This window comes from Coenobita brevimanus, chromosome 2 (assembly GCF_032717465.1).
Source record: "Coenobita brevimanus isolate Jiangsu-jjx chromosome 2, ASM3271746v2, whole genome shotgun sequence".
Lineage (NCBI taxonomy): Eukaryota > Metazoa > Arthropoda > Malacostraca > Decapoda > Coenobitidae > Coenobita > Coenobita brevimanus.
In genome coordinates this window covers 16,089,461-16,109,025 of record NC_136955.1, presented here as the reverse complement: position 1 = coordinate 16,109,025, position 19,565 = coordinate 16,089,461, and positions in this window count along the sequence as shown.

Sequence of the window (19,565 nt, the reverse complement as noted above, 5' to 3'; positions counted from 1 at the left end):
AGGTGATCTATAACTCCGTATGCTATAACCTGTATTGGATGAATCTTGGAGTCTTAATGTTCGTCATACATTGTGGTGAAAAACTGTAGTTGAGCATAAATGATAGAAGTTGTGATGTCTGGTGTCTCGAAACGTGGTTCACCTGAGTCTAGTGAGTGTGCAGCTCAACTGCCGTAATATTTTTGTGGCTGAACCAGGGAGGCCACAAATGATTCATAATAATGCATGTGACACAATGGTCATGCCATGTTGTACATCGTCCAGTCTGTTTTATTGTGAGGAAAGACAATCATTATATTTGCAAACCATGGTATAAATAGATGTCCTTGTTGCACAGGATTATAGCTACTTTGAGTGTTGGCTTGATGTGCGAAAACGTTGTGCAGTCATCATACTGATGGATCACGCAGAAGTAATGAGATACTCTATTTGCATAATGAATGCATATCTTGTATTGTAATAAATGAAATAACGGTGTTACGTGTATCCAGTCCAAAATTGATGTCACTTTCTTTCAGATGCTATTTCGTTAGACTAGATGGGTGTGACACAACACCACAAACATTGACAATCGTATACCATACTCTCCCTTTAAAACATTCATACATTAGTTTTCATACAAGTATTACACATTCAGGCCCGCCTTGACGTAGCTCCAGACGCATTATAGTATTTAATCGTGAGTCTAGTCTCACACACTCTTCATCAAGAGGGAGCAATATTTCCATTAACATGCATGTCTGTCCATTGTCTGCCATTATAACACAAGGTTTTAGTATGTGGTCACGGCTGCACAAAATACATCGGTGGCGTGGTGCTTCCGGGAGACTGTAAATTGCGCATAGTCTTACGTGTGATTCTGCAGGGTGTCTGATAATACACTTCACCGACTTATTCACACCCTTGCCAAGCTAGCACCCAAATTCACATTCCTACCAAGTTAGCGGCTAAGGTCGCGGTTTTTGTAACTATACCTACTGACCATTGAACTTTCTTTCACCTCCCAGCAGTCTGAATGAGGTCCTGTTTTCAGCCAACAGAAACGTTAAGTAATAAAGTGAACAATGCAGTTTTATATATAAATTTAGGAGTGTTTTAAGAATTGTGTCCTCATACAGGCATATACAGTATAACACAGCCAAAGATACCCTGGAGCCGCGGTAGGAAAAAGGTTGAGTGCTGCTGGAGCGTGCAAGTAAACGTAAGCAACACTGGTGCACCATCACTTGGATGGAATAACTCAACCACAGCGCTTTAGGAAAAATACCCCCGGGTTCTGAAGCTATCCCACGTCATCCAGTAGATTTAAACAAGGTCATTGATAAGGCTGCAATCTCGTCGTTGTGATGCGATATGATAAGAAAGTCAGTATCAGGTCTCGTTACCCATTATACGAGAAAGGGCAGCAATTTGTGTGTGTGTGTGTATGTGTGAGAGAGAGAGAGAGAGAGAGAGAGAGACACACACACACACACACACACACATATAGACCGGTGCATTCATGGTGTCTAGTTGTTACACTACGACATAATAGACCCAGGGAAGGATAGGATGGTCCTTGTCTCCCTGGGCGTCCTTCTACAGTGACGGTAGCCTCATACCACCCACATGTAATATTGTGAGCATAACAAAACTCCTTGTTTACATGCTATTTGAGAGAGAGAGAGAGAGAGAGAGAGAGAGAGGCCTCTCTCTCTCTGGATTTCGCCACCAGAGGGCTGGATATAAACAAATCATTGCTGTGTGCGGCTCATACTCCTTGTTTTTCCGCTAGTCCTTGCCATCCAACACCCTTCTCTAGTTGTAGGGAACAACATAAAGGTCTAATGCTTACTTCACAGTTGGTTGTGTTTTTCTGGTGTTTGGACTTTGCCTGTAGTTTGTGGGGAAAATTCAGTACGGCAGACGGAGCCTCCCTGGTCGGGTTTTCTTGTTTCTGCGCATGCCAGTACGACCTGTTCGACGTCATGGACGAGTCACTCCATTTCCCCTCCTACCATTGGTCTGTTCTGTCGTGCTGGTGAAGCTGAAGTCCCGCTTACCCTGCTACCTGCCTAGGTGTGCAGCATGGAGTAATCTGGCCCTACCACCCTCGAGGACCTTTAAGCTGACCTGGCGTTGAGTGACGAGGATGAAATGACTCAGAGTGACTGGCCACAGCTGCCACCAAGTAGTAACAATGTCTCGCTAGCTGTGGAAGTAGCTATGGAACCAGCACTATGTGTACCTGCCGCACCTCACCTCATCAGCCAGGCATATTCCTCTGCCAAGCGCCCCGTGCATAACACCTCGGACAGCAAGAGTGAGCTTTTATCCCCTGCTACCAAATCCTCCAAGCGGCAGGAGACTTCTGATCCTCTGCAGAGGGCAACCGCCCTTAGATCCAACACTCCTCGCCTCCCACAGCTTGTTCAATCCCCCCAAGTATCGCTGTTGCTTCCTGCCTCTATACCTAAGGCGTTCACGCCCAGGGCTAACTACATCAAGGTTTTATTCAAAGACAACCCAACTGTGGACATCAAACTTCGATGGCTGTTTGAGGTCACCTGTGCTTTTCACCTTGACTGCACCCAAAAGGAGCTCAAGATGTCTGCAATCACTTCCCGTTTGTCTACATCTCCAGACGTCGCATGGACATTGTAGATAGCGTAACTTAAGAAGAGTTCATATCCCTTTCCTTGGAAATTCAGGACTCACCTGAGAGGCCCTGCAAGTTTCCTACTTACCTCCTTGCCCGTTATCCTGTCTGCATTGATCCCTACTTGGCCAAGGAGCTGCCAGGTATCTAATCAACCCGACATTTTCACCACAATGGCACTCCTATCAACTAGCTGGTAGTCACCTGGTGCCTTCCTCACCCGCCACCACCAATTGCCACCTTCAGCTTCCTTCCCTGCCTCCCATCTTGTGAGTTTCGCAAGATGAAGGATGAGCAACCATGGTGCTTTCGATGCTGAGGCATTGGTCACATCTCCCGGTATTGCTCTGCGCCAGAACGGTGTGCGTGATGCTCTGGCCAACACGACTCTCAGACGTGTCCTCACCGACCCCCTCCACCTACTTCTGATACAGCCTCGATGCAACCCAACCCACCAGCTCCAGATACCTTGCACTGAAAATGTCCCCAGTGTCATCAAGAAGGGGTTAACGTTTGGCATGGCTGCACTAGACGGCGGGCTAACCCTGCCCCCATTGCTAAGGGTGGGGTTCCACTAGCAACACCACCACCACCACTCCACACTGCCGCTCCTCCTGCCTCCACTGTTGGTTTGGACTCCACTGCAATCACTGAACTTCACAATGCTGTTGCCACTCTCAGGACTCGGATTAGCTCACTTATGGCACATTTCAATGCAATAGAAGCCCGCATTGATGGCATGGTTAGCAAGCAAGCCACACTTGAGACAACATTAAATTTACTGGCTGAATCACAACAAGTCATCATTACGACTGTCACCACCCTTACGGAGAAGCTGGACTCCATTGTCACTCCCATTGGACTACTGAATGCTCCCCCCAGGGAGTCTTCCTCTTGTGGCAAGCTGCATAGCACTTCTCATGCCACCACCACTTCCTCATCTGGCCCTCGCAAACGTCATGGCAAAGTTCGGTAACATAGCACAACTGCATGTCATCTCTTGGAATGCCTGTGGTGTTACTAACCGGTCTAAACTTATTGCACTCAAAGGATATGTACACAGTAGCCACCTGGATATCATTTTCATTCAGGAATCCTTTGTTTGTCGTGCGCTACTCGGGGTAGAGGCACCCACTCTCAGTGGTTATGTTTCTTACGTCCATCGAGTTAGGAATGGACTTGTCACGTATATCCACTCCTCCATCCAGCACCGTTTCCTTCAAACCTCTATAGATTACGAAACCTTCCAGCTTTTTGAGGTCGCCATTGGAAGCGGCACAATTCGGTTGTGCAACATGTACTCTGCGCCAGGCAGGTTGAATACAGCTGCTCTCCCAGCTCCCACCATCCATGACATGATAAACATTGGGGATTATAATGTCCAACACCCTGTTTTGGGGGACCTTTCTGCCACCATTAACCATAACGGGACTAAACTCCTTGAGTATATTCGTCATAATCAGCTCACCCATTGGGACACCGGTGGGGCCACACACTCTCAAGGAGGCATACTAGATCACGTCCTTACCTCTGTCCTCGTGGTGTCCCGGGTCAGGTGCTCATCTATCCCTGTGCTCTTCTCTGATCACATTGCTCTCAGCCTTCATTATTCCCTCTCTGCTACACCTTCTCTTGTGCACAGATGCACTCGCATTGCAATCCCACCCAAGTACTGTCCTACATGCATCTCCTGTATGACCAACCTTCTTCCCAAGTTCGACCTTCATTGTCCTGAAAAGTTGCATTCATCACTTGTCAGCTCCACGCATGAATTCTACACCCATTATGTCAGCAGGCCACACATTACGTGCCATCATTATGCCCACACCTGGACACTGGATAATCGCATCGCTCAGGCAGAGAGGAAGGCAGTAAAAGATGGTTTTGCCTTTCAAAGACGACCTTCCCCTGAGAGTCTCCATCGGTATAGATTGTTGAGGGATGATCTAGTTGCTCTCCAGCAATGCGTTTATACGGATTCGTGGCATAAACTTACCGATAGCATCAACCATCAAACGACTGTTGGTTCCATGTGGCGCCTTATCAACAAGGTTGTCAAGAAGAAGCCTCCTAGTGTCCTCCACCACAGTCCTGCACATTACGCACGGGATCTTGTAGATGACTGGTCTGCACAGTTACGGGCTTGTGCCCTTCCCGCACACATACAGGACATGCTCTCCACCCAGAAAACCTTTCATGCACTCCGTCTCACAGCCGCTTTACTGAGGACAGACAATGAGGATGGTGTGGCTATAACTGATGATGAATTGCGAAGGACCCTTGCCAGGGATAGGGTAATGGCTCCAGGTGACGATGGCATCATTTTTTCTGTCCTCTGTGTCCTCTTGAAAGTTCCTGGTAATCCCCATCTCCAGCTGTTCAACCTTTGTATCCATCCGAGATACGTGCCACAAGCCTGGACCCGCAGTACAATCGTGCCTATTCCTACACCTGGCACTGATAAACTCCGACCTGTTTCCCTCACCTCCTGCATCAGTAAAGTACTGGAACGCATCCTCCTTACAAGACTCGTGTTTAGGCTGCAGGACAAGCTCTCGCCCAGACTGTACGGCTTTTTACCACACCGAGGGATACATCACTGCCTCATGGAGCTATACACCCTCCTATCCCCCACCAGTGTAGTGGCCTTCATTGATTTAAAGAGTGCATTTGATGTCACTAACAGAGACATCATCCTCGACCAGCTAGTGGATTTTGGAGTTAAGGGAAACCTGTTGCAATGGATACGTTTTACCTGTCTAATAGGTCCTCTCATGTTCTTTTAAAGGGCACATACAGCACTGCTAAGAATTTCTAGCTTGGTACTCCACAAGGGCCTGTCAGTCCTTTTTTGTTTAATATCCTCATACATCGCCTACTCACCCTCCTTCCTGGCATCCCTGGAAACATGATTACTTGCTATGCTGATGACATCTGCATTCATTCAAATTCCTCTGCAGATCTGCAACGTTTCCTTCTTGTTTCACGAGTCGGCTTCCAAATGCGGACTCAATATCTCTCCAGAATAGAGTAGAATCTTCACTTCCCGTCCAGCAAGAACACTGCCTGTATTCTCAGTCGGGGATTGTGTTATCCCTCTGTGCACACAGTACCTTTATCTGGGGGTACCTGTACGGATTTATCCCTCCATTCCAGCAAGACAATGTGTGCATCTGATTATTCAGGATCTGCTGACCCGGCTACAGCGGCACCTAAAACCTCTCAAGTGGCTCACTAACTATGCTGCCGGGGTGTCTATTCCTGTAGCACGAACTATATACATAACATTCATTCAATCAGTTGTTGATTATCTCTCCCCTGCTCTTTGTCAACTTTCCAGAACAGTCTTACAACCTCTTGAGAAGTTCCAAAAAGCAGTAATGAGACTCATCCTGGGCTGCCCTGGCTCAACCAAAATTGTCAACATGCAACTTCAACTCAGCCTTCCACCACTTGTTGAGAGAATATACTCCGTGGTTACATACTTCAGCGTTAAGTGCCAGCATTACCCTCACCCTTCTTCCCACTACTCTCACATCATTCGGACTTCCCTTGATCCCACTGCACCAAGGCCTCTGCTTTGCAGTGGTGGCCGCACACTAGTTAATACTGTTTGTTCAAACGTCCTACGGCTAAACATCAACGTACCGGTGGTTGCAGAGGAGGTGGACTATGGCGTTCCACCTTGGCAGACCCCTGTGCCTGCTATCTCATACACTCCGGCCTCCCAAGACTGACCTGCCTCAGCTTCAGAAACGGATAGCTTTGGAGACCATGGCCAGGCTGTCATCTTCCCTCCCTTCGGCCCACCATATCAACATTGATGGCTCCCTGCAGGAGGCTGGCAGTGCTGTCTGTGCTGTATTTTCCCCAAGTCTGGACTCACCTTAAGGGGGCTGGTTCGGCCGTCAACTGCTAACCTCGTCGAGCTCTATGTATTGTGAACTACCAGTACATGGACTCCTGGATGCAGTTACTTTATTAATACGGACGACCAACAGTGGCTTGATCATCTGTGACTCACAGCTGGCCCTTCATACCCTCTCCTCTCCCAGGCCTGCATATCAACACCTCATTACACAGATACTCCATCAATTCACCACTGCCTGTGATCGTTCGCTGGTGGTGCACTTTCTGTGGATTCCCTCTTATACTGGTCTCACAGCCAACAACATCGCTGACCTCCTTGCAAGGACTGCCTGTGGACTGAATCCACCCGCTTTAGATGCTACTAATGCCTCCCCCATTTGCTACAAGCAGATAATACGCAAAGCAGCCCGCTCCCCTATTCTCCACCATGGAAGTGCTGAGAGGGCTCACAGTGCATCCATCCAACATTATGACCACATTCTCTGTCGTCCCCATGATATCATCACAGTGGTCTTATGGTTCGTTGACATAACATGGTGTGTGCCCGCCTCAGACTGGGCTACCGACCTGTGTGGCAGTGGCCGGGGCGGGCAACATACCTCATTTCTCCTCCTGTAAGCTGTGTGACGCACCCAATGCCAACACCCTTGACCATTATTGCCTGCAATGTCGACTTGTCTCTGATTTAATACCACACGGACTCACAGTAGTGGACACTTGTAAACATTTGTTGGAAGATGATAACCTAGATGTTATTCTCATGCGTCATCCACACTTTGGAGGGTGTTAATTTGTTATAGCTAGACAGCGTGTCCTGCGTGGCACGAGTTCCCCTGTACTTACTTCACATATGGCCGCATGGCACTGTACTATGTTTGTCGCCTTCGGGCATAATAAATTAATCAAATCAAATCAGTCTCTCTCTCTCTCTCTCTCTCTCTCTCTCTCTCTCTCTCTCTCTTTCACAAATTCCTGCCCTTTCTCGTTCATTGGGTAACGAGACCAGATACTGACTTTCATATCATATCGCATCACTACGACGAGATTGCAGCCTTTTCAATGACCTTGTGTAAATCTACTGGATGACGTGGGGTAGCTTCAGAACCCGGAGGTATTTTTCCTAAAGCGCGGTGGTTGGGTTTTACCATCCAGGTGCTGGTGCACCAATGTTGCTTACGTTTACTTGGACCCTCCAGCAACACTCAACCTGTATCCTACCGCAGCTCCAGTTTATCTTTGGCTGTGTTTAAACTGTATAATCCTGTATGATGACACAGTGCCTAAAACATCCTTACTTTACATTGAAAACTGCATTGTTCACTTTAGTACTTAATGTTTCTATTGACTGAAAACAGGACCTCATTCAGACTGCTGGGAGGTGAAAGAGTGTTCAAAGGTCAGTAGGTATAATCACAAAAACCGCGGCTTTGGCTGCTAGCTTGGAGGAGTGTGAATACGTCGGTGAAGTGTATTATCAGACACCCTGCAGAATCACACGTAGACCATATGCAATTTACACGCTCTCAGAAACACCACGCCACCGATATATTTTGTGTAACCGTGGCCACATACTAAAACCTTGTGTTATAATGGCAGACAATGGACAGACATGCATGGTAATGGAAATATTGCTCCCTCTGGATGAAGAGTGTGTGAATCTAGACTCACAGTTAAATAATATAATGCGTCTGGAGCTACGTCAAGGCGGGCCTGAATGTGTAATACTTGTATGAAAACTAATGTATGAATGTTTTAAAGAGAGAGTATGGTATACGATTGTCAATGTTTGTGGTGTTGTGTCACACCCATCTAGTCTAACGAAATAGCATCTGAAAGAAAGTGACATCAATTTTGGACTGGATACACGTAACACCGTTATTTCATTTATTACAATACAAGATATGCATTCATTATGCAAATAGAGTATCTCATTACTTCTGCGTGATCCATCAGTATGATGACTGCACAACGTTTTCGCACATCAAGCCAACACTCAAAGTAGCTATAATCCTGTGCAACAAGGACATCTATTTATACCATGGTTTGCAAATATAATGATTGTCTTTCCTCACAATAAAACAGACTGGACGATGTACAACATGGCATGACCATTGTGTCACATGCATTATTATGAATCATTTGTGGCCTCCCTGGTTCAGCCACAAAAATATTACGGCAGTTGAGCTGCACACTCACTAGACTCAGGTGAACCACGTTTCGAGACACCAGACATCACACCTTCTATCATTTATGCTCAACTACAGTTTTTCACCACAATGTATGACGAACATTAAGACTCCAACATTCATCAAATACAGGTTATTGCATATGGAGTTATAGATCACCTCAGAACATCTGTATAATCACACCCTTCATCTTTCTAAACGAAATACGACAAAGCTTCGATACACGCGCCCGCACCACCTATCCCACCTCCTCTCCGTTCCCCCTCGACTCAGTCGTCTCCTGTCAGAGAAACAATGGGAGCCAATGGCATTACTATTTGTTTTTCTTCTACTACTATATATACGTGGCAAACACTTGTATTTGTTGACAGAGTATGACTTCATAGAACATTGTTTCTGTGGGTACTAGATACTACAGTATAGCGGAGGGGAAGCTCTGCCGGGTCTGCCCATTCAATAACTATTACTACGATGTAAACAAACACAGTGGTGCCACACTTCACCCAACACCCTCTCCCCCCTCTGTACTCGTTAGAAGTGAAGGTAACTGTACTATCAGAGACTGTCGTGTAAAGGTTTAGTAAGAAGATTAAGTGTAACATGTGAAACATTATGAAATCTCTACCACAGCTACATATTCTTGGTTGGCCGGCCTGACTATCCTCAAGCTTCATATCTGCTCATGAGATGACGGTACAAATGAACCCAGGAAATTCCGAAGCCTTAACGTCCATTTGCGAGAACTGCTGCGTCCGAGAGACGAAATGTGAACCATCTTCGATCAGGCGATGACTGCCAGTCAGTTGCATCTCACATCTTACCACAAAACGTCAGGCATAGTAAAAACCTCAGTATGGAAAGGGCAAACAGTATGCGTCCAACTGCTAGGAAGATGAGAGAAAACATGATATACATTTATTTATGAGAAAAGAATCTGGAATACTGTAGACAGTGCAAACATTCTGTATAAGCAGAACCATGGACAGGTGGATTAGGAGTTCTTGTTTGGAAGGCACAACGGAGAGCAGTCATCGTTCAGGTCACCCTCGTGTCACAAACAGTACAGGGCCAGGAAATAATCACAACGATGGAAGGCAGCACCAGTAAGCAGTGCTTATTCCGTATGAGATGAACTGAACCCAGAATGTAACATTTCGTCATTCATAACAAAACATTCGATTATCATTATAGAGTAACTCTATGCCCATATATAACAGGGTTGTATGATGGCAGATAATGACAATCACAGCTTATAATTACCAACTTAAGCTAAGCAGAAGTTAATAAAGAAGTAGAACCAAAATCCGGACTTGTCTTCAGCTAATTGAAATGCAGTGTTGCTAACATGGTATTAAAAAAGAGAACAGGTGAGGAACCATTCATACATATAATTATGCAGTATACAGTATATATAAAGTAAAATTAGCAGTCTGAAAAACATTATATATATATATATATATATATATATATATATATATATATATATATATATATATATATATATATATATATATATATATATAATGTTCCAGTTGACTAAAAGATGCTCGCATCCACAGGCCTGTCACCTGCAGCAAAGGGCAACTCATATCAGCGTTACCAACCTATCGTATGACGCACAGAAGAATGCACCAAAGCTTGAGCCTGTCACGAGAAGTTTTCACTAAACTGAAAGATTCGACTTTTGCCTTTGGCTGTACAGGACTAATATTCCTAAGGGTCGACAAATACAGGTTATGATATGACAACTGGATAGTCAAGCAGATCCATTATTATACAAGCATTCATACATGCATAATATAACAAAACCAATATAAGTATTTTATGAGATTATATCTTTTATTTGTTATTTATAATTCTTCATATTACAATAGCAAGGAACAGAAAGGCAACATACTGTACTTGCCGATCAAGATGCACACAGGACTACTTAGGTCAGTCTGTGTTCTCACAATACCCTACAGAGCCTTGGGATAGAGTAGAGATTCTTAACCTGGGGGTAATTTCAGGGGTGGGACGCGAGCCAGGGGGAAAAAGTGGGAATTTCTCTAATTATATTTGCAATTCTCTTAACATAAGCTTGGTTAATATCGAGATGATTATGAAGGATATACAAAACATGTTTGGACGGCTTAATTGAACTACGAGTAGCAGTAGCAATTTTTCTAGATTCACAGCAGAAGGCAGATCTCCATGACAAGATCCAATCTGAAGGCTTTCTGCTATCTCTAGCATACCTGGTGGACATCTTCGAAGCGTTGAATGCAATCAGCCTTTAACTATAAGGGAAAAACATCATCATCATGCACCACGACACCATTCGAGCCTTCATGACCAAACTGACCTCTGGAAATGTCGAATTCAGGTTGGAAATACAGACAGTTTTAGTAACTTGGATTCTGCTCTCATTCACAGTTACGCTGATTCTGAGAAAAACAAATTATCACTCATCTGACTGACTTGAAACCAGAATTCATCAGATACTTCCCAGATATAGATAAGAAGCGCGAAGCCTGGAAATTCATCAGGAACTCATTTCAGTGTGAAGTAGCTGATGTTTCGGATGAAGTACAAGAGAATTTTCTCGAGATAAAGTTCAACTCCTCAACTGAGGAAGACCTCAAAGAATTGGATTTTGAGTCGTTAATTTTTGTTGCTTATGTAAGCATTTACCTGGTCTGAAGGTACAATATATATCAGTATACAGTTTGTATGAATAAATGTCGTTTGAATGAATAATCCTCTCGGAAACTGCTGGTTCAAGGACAATAATTTTTGTCTGTATATTTAAGACATCTGGAGGGGCGTGATATGAGCATGGCAGTTTTTGAACCAGCTCCAATCAAACAAAGATAGAAGATGTGTGTGTTAATTTTCATTTCTCTAATTGCAAGCAGCGATTCCAAGTGGCATCTGCCTGGTCTATATCCTATGCAGTATTTGTCTATCTACTATCTATCTATCAGTCTGTGTGCCAGTCTGTCTATCTGCTCATCCATCTGTCTATCGCTTTAAATATTGATCGATCTATCTTGTCGTACTTATCCATTTACAGATGCACTTCTTGACGCCATTTCCTGTGAAGGGGTGTTGATGTTGAATATTCCTGGCATGTCTGACCAAGCAGATCCATGAACCGCAGGCAAACGACCGCCCTTGCTGTGCCTTCCCGTGAAGGGTGGCCTTGACTGGTGGATCTCTAGGGATTTCCGTCCCTTTTCAGTGACAAACCCCTTCCCACGACAGGCCACTTACCTTAAACACTCCCACCTTTACCCCAGTCTCCGTCTTCTGTCATTCGTGTCAGGTCATTCATTTACACAAAAGTTCTGTGAAATTTGAGTTTTCAGTAGGAGAAACAACGATTGTCCCAGTTTTATATAACACTTATGGACTAAGGAGAGAGAGAGAGAGAGAGAGAGAGAGAGAGAGAGAGAAACTTTAATGAGGGAAATCTAGCCACTGATACCAGACTGTCATTTACTGTATGTCTATGGTTATTATATGATCAGCCAAAATCCCGTATTGCAAAGCGCAGTCCTTGCCATATCTCCAGGACATATTATCACTACCACCACACATACTGATTTTCATTCTCATAATATCCAACCATTCCCATCACTACCACCACCACCATCACCATCACCACCTCCATATTCACATTACCCTGTCTTTGCCTACATCACACACAGCCCTCACCACGCTGTCTCATGCAGTCATGATCATCACACACTCATTTGCATCACCACACTTCCATCCTTCACCAGCATCATATTCAACCAACACCACAACCTTCACCATCACAACTCTACACAAGGATCCGCACCATCATCATCACACGCAATAACCACCATCAACAAATTACAAATACAACCATTTCCACCAACATCACATACCACCACCAACACCACTACCACCACTGCCACTCAAAAACCATCACCAGTACCATGACAACATCCAGCCGACAACCATCGCCACCACCACCATGATCACACAACCATAACTACTACCATGACCACACAGCCATCACTACGCACAACCACCACCATCACCACACACAACCACGGCCATCACCACGCACAGCCACCACCATCATCACACACAGCCACCTCCGTCACCACACACAACCATCACTTTGACCTTCAGCTCACACAACCATCACCAAAATTATCACTAGGCACAATCACGACCACCATCACCACACGACCGCTACCATCGCCACTACCATCACCACCATACATCTCTCTCCATCACAACCTTCTCATCACCGCACTCAACCACCTTTACCAGCACCAAATCCAACCATCTACATCACCACATCCACACTCAACCATCCACATAACGACATCCACACTCAACCGACATACCATCCACACCACCACACCCACACTCAACCACCGCCACCACAGCTACACGCAGTTCATCATTACTACTTTTACAACTAACACCACACAACCATCACCATCACCGCACAACACTCTCCAATATCATTATTTTTCACTGTCACAATATATATAATTTCACAGTCCAACACAACTCCACCTTCTATCCCCATCAACACCACCAACACCATACGCTACTTACTACTTTACCATATATACCTCAAACCAGTCCTGTATGAGACAGCCCTAGCATGTATTCAATATGGACGGTGGGTGTTAGCGCCGAAGTGGTGACATGTAGAGGTGTGCGGTACGTAGGAGGACTACTGGGCCTTGACAGCAGGCAGTGAAGCCTATGCCCAGAGTCGGTCACATAAAAAAAAAAAAAAAACTCACTAACATCAAGTGCAACTCACCACCACAGCTCTCACCACCGTCATCACACACACACACACACACACACACACACACACACACACACACACACACACACACACACACATCATCCGCACTACCAGCACACTCAGTCACGTCACCATCAACGTATAAAACCCCCTCCCTCACCAACAGAACCCAACATTCGATCACCACAATAATCCTCACCACAACCAACCACTGCCATTATCACACACGACTATCTAAACCTTCACCATCACGCACAATCTCAACCACAATCACCACACTTAATCACCACCACTATCATCAGCAGAATCCAATCTCCACTACCAGAACCAAGCACAACGACCTCTCTTACCACTACCACACGTAGCCACCTTCACCACACAGAGCCACCACCACAACCCACTTTCACCACACTCAACACTCCTCACCATCATCACACACAGCTATTATCATCACCATCCTCATACACAGCCAGTTTAGCACCATGTCACTCATCAGTCTCCCACACTATCACAGCTGCACACAAACATCAGCACACAAACTCCCCAGCCATTTATATCCACCAGAAAAAAAAATAAATAATAGACTTCTCCACTGCCACCACCAAGACTCTCACTCTAGTCCATCACCAGCATCATAGTACAGACACCTCAAGCAATCATCTCCATCACCAACACTTCAAACCATCTCCGCCACCACCATCACCACCTCCACACTATCTCACCACCAGCACCACATCACAAACACCTTATTTATCTCCATCATCAACACTTCAAACTATCTCCACCATCAACACTTCAAACCATCTCCATCATCAACATTTCGAACCATCTCACTCATCAACACTTCAAACCATCTCCAACATCAACACTTCAAACTATCTCCACCACCACATTCACGCTGTCCAACCGCCAGCACCACAGAACAAAAACCTCAAGCCTTCATTTCCAGCACCACACCACAAACCATCTTCATCACCACCACACTTACCCTAGCCCACCACCAGAATAACAGCACAAACACCTCAAATATTCATCTCCATCACCACCATTCTCACATTTTTCACCACCACCAACATCACATCCCATTTCATCTCTACCACACTCAGCCACTAACACCACACTCAACACCCCTCACCACCACACACACAACATCCGCCACCACCAGCAAACTCACCCTATCCCACTGCTAGCACCACAGCACAAGCACTTTATTCATCTCCACCACCACCACCACCACACTCACCCTATCCCACCACCAGCCAGCAGCTCCACAACACACGCAGCCCACCATTTATAACAGCATGAAGGGGCGTTTGAGTGCCTGTATATGTATATTCCCCGACCTCCAATTCTGCTGATGGACCAAAAATACTGCATCGGTGTCTCTTGTGTCATGTCCCCCATTTTGTGAACACAGGCGGTCCATTTTCAGGTGTATTTCTGTGTGTTCATTTTGCACTTTTGCTTGGCTGCTTTTAGAGAGGTCAAGCGCAATTACCGCTAGTGTTTGACTGCCCGTGCTGACAGTACAGTAATCTGGCGGTAATATGCTTTTCCCACTTCCCACGATCTCATGCTTAGCCCTGCAGCATTCTTTTTTTCTTTTCCAGCCAGATATTTTCTTTCCATTCCTTTTTTCTTTTAATAAAGGGTGGGAGTGAATCTCTATTTACTTCTTTAAAATAAATGAAGATAATTCCTAAGCCCCTTACTATATGAAAGGTATCTCTTAAGCAAATTAGTCATATGGAGGTGAGAAAATGCGAATATGTCTTTCCACAGGCTGGGTGCCTGGAAGTGCTCTGGTTTCCAATTCCTCCATTAATAGGAGTCTTTTCTAAACTGACAAATAATGTCTCTCCATAGTAAACGTAAACTAATAAAAGGTAAGTTTATACAAGATGATAGTATGTTCGCTTAGATGAGCTTTCTATTACTCTGTTCCTGCATTTGTGATGTGATTTTATTTGGCATATGAGAGATTTTTTTTGACGAAGGATTGCATCAAGCCTTCACTAACCCCTTCACTACTATCTCAGAACCTAGGGTGAAACTAGTCCAGTACCGATTAGAATGAAGATATAAACTATGTCCTTGGTTGATAAGACATAATGGAGATTGACTCTAAACCCTTCCCAAACGTTCTCTCTCTTAAGATGAATAAAATATCGCATCTAGGAGAATAGAAAAGAATGTGAAATCATTAATAAGCACGGTTTTAGAATTTTTACCACCAGCGAACTCTTCCAGAAAGTGAAAATGCCTGGTAAAAGGAAATACAAAGGAAAACGGGGTCATTGTATTGTTCTTGCTTCAGCTTATTTCTCTCTCTCTCTCTCTCTCTCTCTCTCTCTCTGTCTTTTTGTCTGTCTTCCTGTCTATCTGTAAATATGTTTAATTCTCCCTCCCTCCCTCTCTCTCTCTCTCTCTCTCTCTCTCTCTCTCTCTCTCACATCCTTCCCCTTCTCTTCTGCCTGTCGAAAATTGGATTTTCTTCTCTCCCCCCTTCCATTATTCCCCTTTACCTTACTCGTTTCCTAATCTTTTAACTCTCTCATGGGTGAAATAGCTCTATACTCCTTTCACTCCAACTTGGCCTAAATGTGCCATCTCCCCATCTTGAATGCTGTGCTGTGACAATAGATTAGCACTAGAATATGGTGCTAATCACGAACAGGTGCTAGGAGAGGATGTAGAGCCGTAGCACTACTCTTTTCTGCCGCTGTGTTACGTGAAATGGTAGACAAGAGGACGAAAATCTGGACCAAGATAAGCTGAAAGAACTTTAGTATTCTGCTCCTTCTAACGACAGACGATTTCTTTAAGCACTGAATTAATCATAACCATCTCATAAGGCGGTATTCTGGTACGGTTAGGAAGGTTACAATATCCTATTTAATTGACCTGTGCAGCTGAGATGTATGGGACGGGTAGGGTGTGTTTGTTTCACAGCTGCTGATTGGCCGCCGATTATGAAAATCTACAGCTCTTCTTTTCTTTAATATATATATATATATATATATATATATATATATATATATATATATATATATATATATATATATATATATATATATATATATATTGCCTGCAGTATAAGCAGCCATATTAAATATGGAATAATTTCTTAAGCTAAAGAGGTCATAATTAGCTTTAAAAGCTTACTGTTATCAAAGAAAATTAAAGTTGGTTATAAAGTTTTGTAAAACGATGAGTGACGTTTGAAGTAAATTATCCACTCATGGTGTACACCCACGTCCGCATGTTGCACTGTAATATTCACCTACGGTGTACACCCACGTCCGCATGTTGCACTGTAATATTCACCTACGGTGTACACCCACGTCCGCATGTTGCACTGCAATACATGCCTGCATTTACTTCAGTGACATCATCGGTGGCCAATCAGCAGCAGCGAATCAAACACACCCTACTTGCCTCATACATCTCAGGCGCACAGGTAGACCAAATAGACTATAACATCTCTTCCTTACCGATTTATCTCTGATTCTGCTCCGTTACTATAATCTGTTATTCATGCAGTCTGTGTCCATACTGAAAAAAGATAACAAACAAACCAGGGGACACTTATAAGTAGTTTGTAAAATAAATCGGTAGGGAAAAGGTGTCAGAGCACCTTACCCGACGAGAATACGGCCATAGTCGATGTATACCAGAGTACTTAACGTAACGGACGATTTTATTCACTGAGAGAAAGCAATAGGATTTTTCAGGTTTTATGCAGTCACTATAAACCCCCTTAATGATCAGAACAGTTCTAGTATTGTATTCCAGCTAACCCAGACGATTTTTTTCAGACGAGTAATAGGAGCCTGAGATTGTTGATTTCTTCAGCTCTAGGATGTCCTTTCTGTTTTAATTTTGCCTTACTAGACTGTTTTCTTCAACTGAGGAAAGACGCTTACAAATGAAGGCATTAGTAAAAATTATATCTCACCCCAGTTCGAAAAAGTTATCCTAAGCTGGTTTAAAACATCAAGCAGTAAAGAGATATACTATGAGTACAAAATATTTGATATAATATTGATGTAATTAAAGGCTGAAGATGATGATGGAGATATGATTCAGTATTATATGGAACACTCAGTAAAGTATATACGAAGAGCAAATTGATAATCATCATCATCATCATCATCGTGATCATCATCATCATCATAATTAACTAGAAGAACATTGTAGTCATGTGTTTCTCCAAAGCGCCATTCTTTCAGAGGGATTCACTAACACTTGAAACACGTGTACATTTATACAGTCACATGAACTATGCTGTTAGTCACATACGGACAAAACTTTATCTGTAGAGGCGACAACAAACTGTAGTCATTTCATTTTCATCTGAGAGAACTTGGGTTTTACAAATAAAGTTTTCCGGATCCAGAATCTGTAATGCGATTCGGATCGGTCCCAAAAGCTAAAGCATTGTTCCCTGGGACGTGGGCTATCTACCCACGAAATTTGTTCCAAATCTCCCTTTCAGTTTTTGAGTAATCCTACTAACCAACAAACAAATATGGTTGTATACACACTCTCCATGGCAGAGGGAAATATATGCTAGAGACGGAAGAGACCAAGGCATTTCCACTTCTGGCTATCGAGTAGTACAAGTTTGCTTTATCCAATGTGTTTTTCATTTGTTTATCTATATCTATCTATCTATTGCCAGACGCCTCAATCCCGTTTGGGGTGGCCACAAACAAATCGCCTCCAAGTCGCCCTGTCCCCCGCCATTTCACTCCCCTGCTCCCAGCTCACACCCCCCTCTCTCATATACCTCTCCACCCCATCCCTCCATCTCATCCTCGGCCTCCCCCTCCCTCTTTCCCCCTCCACCTCACTCACATACACTCTCTTCGTCAGTCTTTGACCCTCCATCCTCTCCACATGGCCAAACCACCTCAGTGTGTTCCTCATAACGCTTCCTATCACATCCACCTCAACACCACAACGCTCCTTTATATCCTCATTCGTCAGCCTGTCTCTCCATGTGACTCCACAGGCTCCTCTTAAATAACTCATTTCCACTGCTCTCACTCTTGACTTGTGTCCTTCCAACAACGTCCAAGCTTCACTTCCGTACGTTAGAGTTGGTATCACAATACTGCCATGTAGTAACTTTTTCACTTCCATGCTTACTTCCCTGTTTCTTATCACTGCTTTCCAGGAACCAGCAACCTTTCTTCCCTGCTGTACCCTTTCAAGCACTTCACCCTCCAAACCTCCATCCTTACTCATCACACTACCCAAGTACTTAAACGTACTCACATTTTCCAATTCCTCACCATCCAACCTCGCTGTACATTCACTGACTTCACCTCTCTCAAAGACCATCACTTTACTCTTCCCTACATTCACCTTTAGATTCCGTTTCTTACACACTCTCTCAAACTCATCCACCAAGCCTTGCAGTTCCCCTTCGTCTTCACTCAACAACACGGTATCATCTGCAAACAACAGTACAGGGAGTTTCCAAACACTATCCTCTCTCACCATGGCCACTCCAACATCCACTACCCTACCTTGTACCTCTTTTATTACCCCATCCATGTGCAGATTGAACAACCATGGAGACATGACACATCCCTGTTTCAACCCAACCTTCAAAGAGAAAAATTCACTTAGTTCACCATCCACACGCACTGCAGCCTTCGCACCATCATACATACTCTTCACAGCATTCAACAACTTTCCATCTACTCCATATATTCTTAACACTTTCCACAGTCCTTGTCTATCCACCCTGTCATATGCTTTAATTGTCAGGTATTATTCAGAGAAGATCGTTTCTCTCTTCAAGCCTTTTCTCACATTTGTAGTCTACTGTATTTTTCTCACTTGGTTAAAAGCTTCCCTCCCTTCCTCTCGAATGTTTTGTAACGAGCGATCAGCTATAATATATGGTGCTAATCACGAAGAGCTGTTGTGGAAATAATAGAGCCGTAGTATTCTCCTGTTCTGCCTTTGAACTCTGGAAAATTTGCTGCCAGCGGATGAAAATAGGCTATTTGCCAAGTTAAGGTGGAGGAATCATAGCCTACTTCAGCATAGGGTTTCATTAAGGCCAATA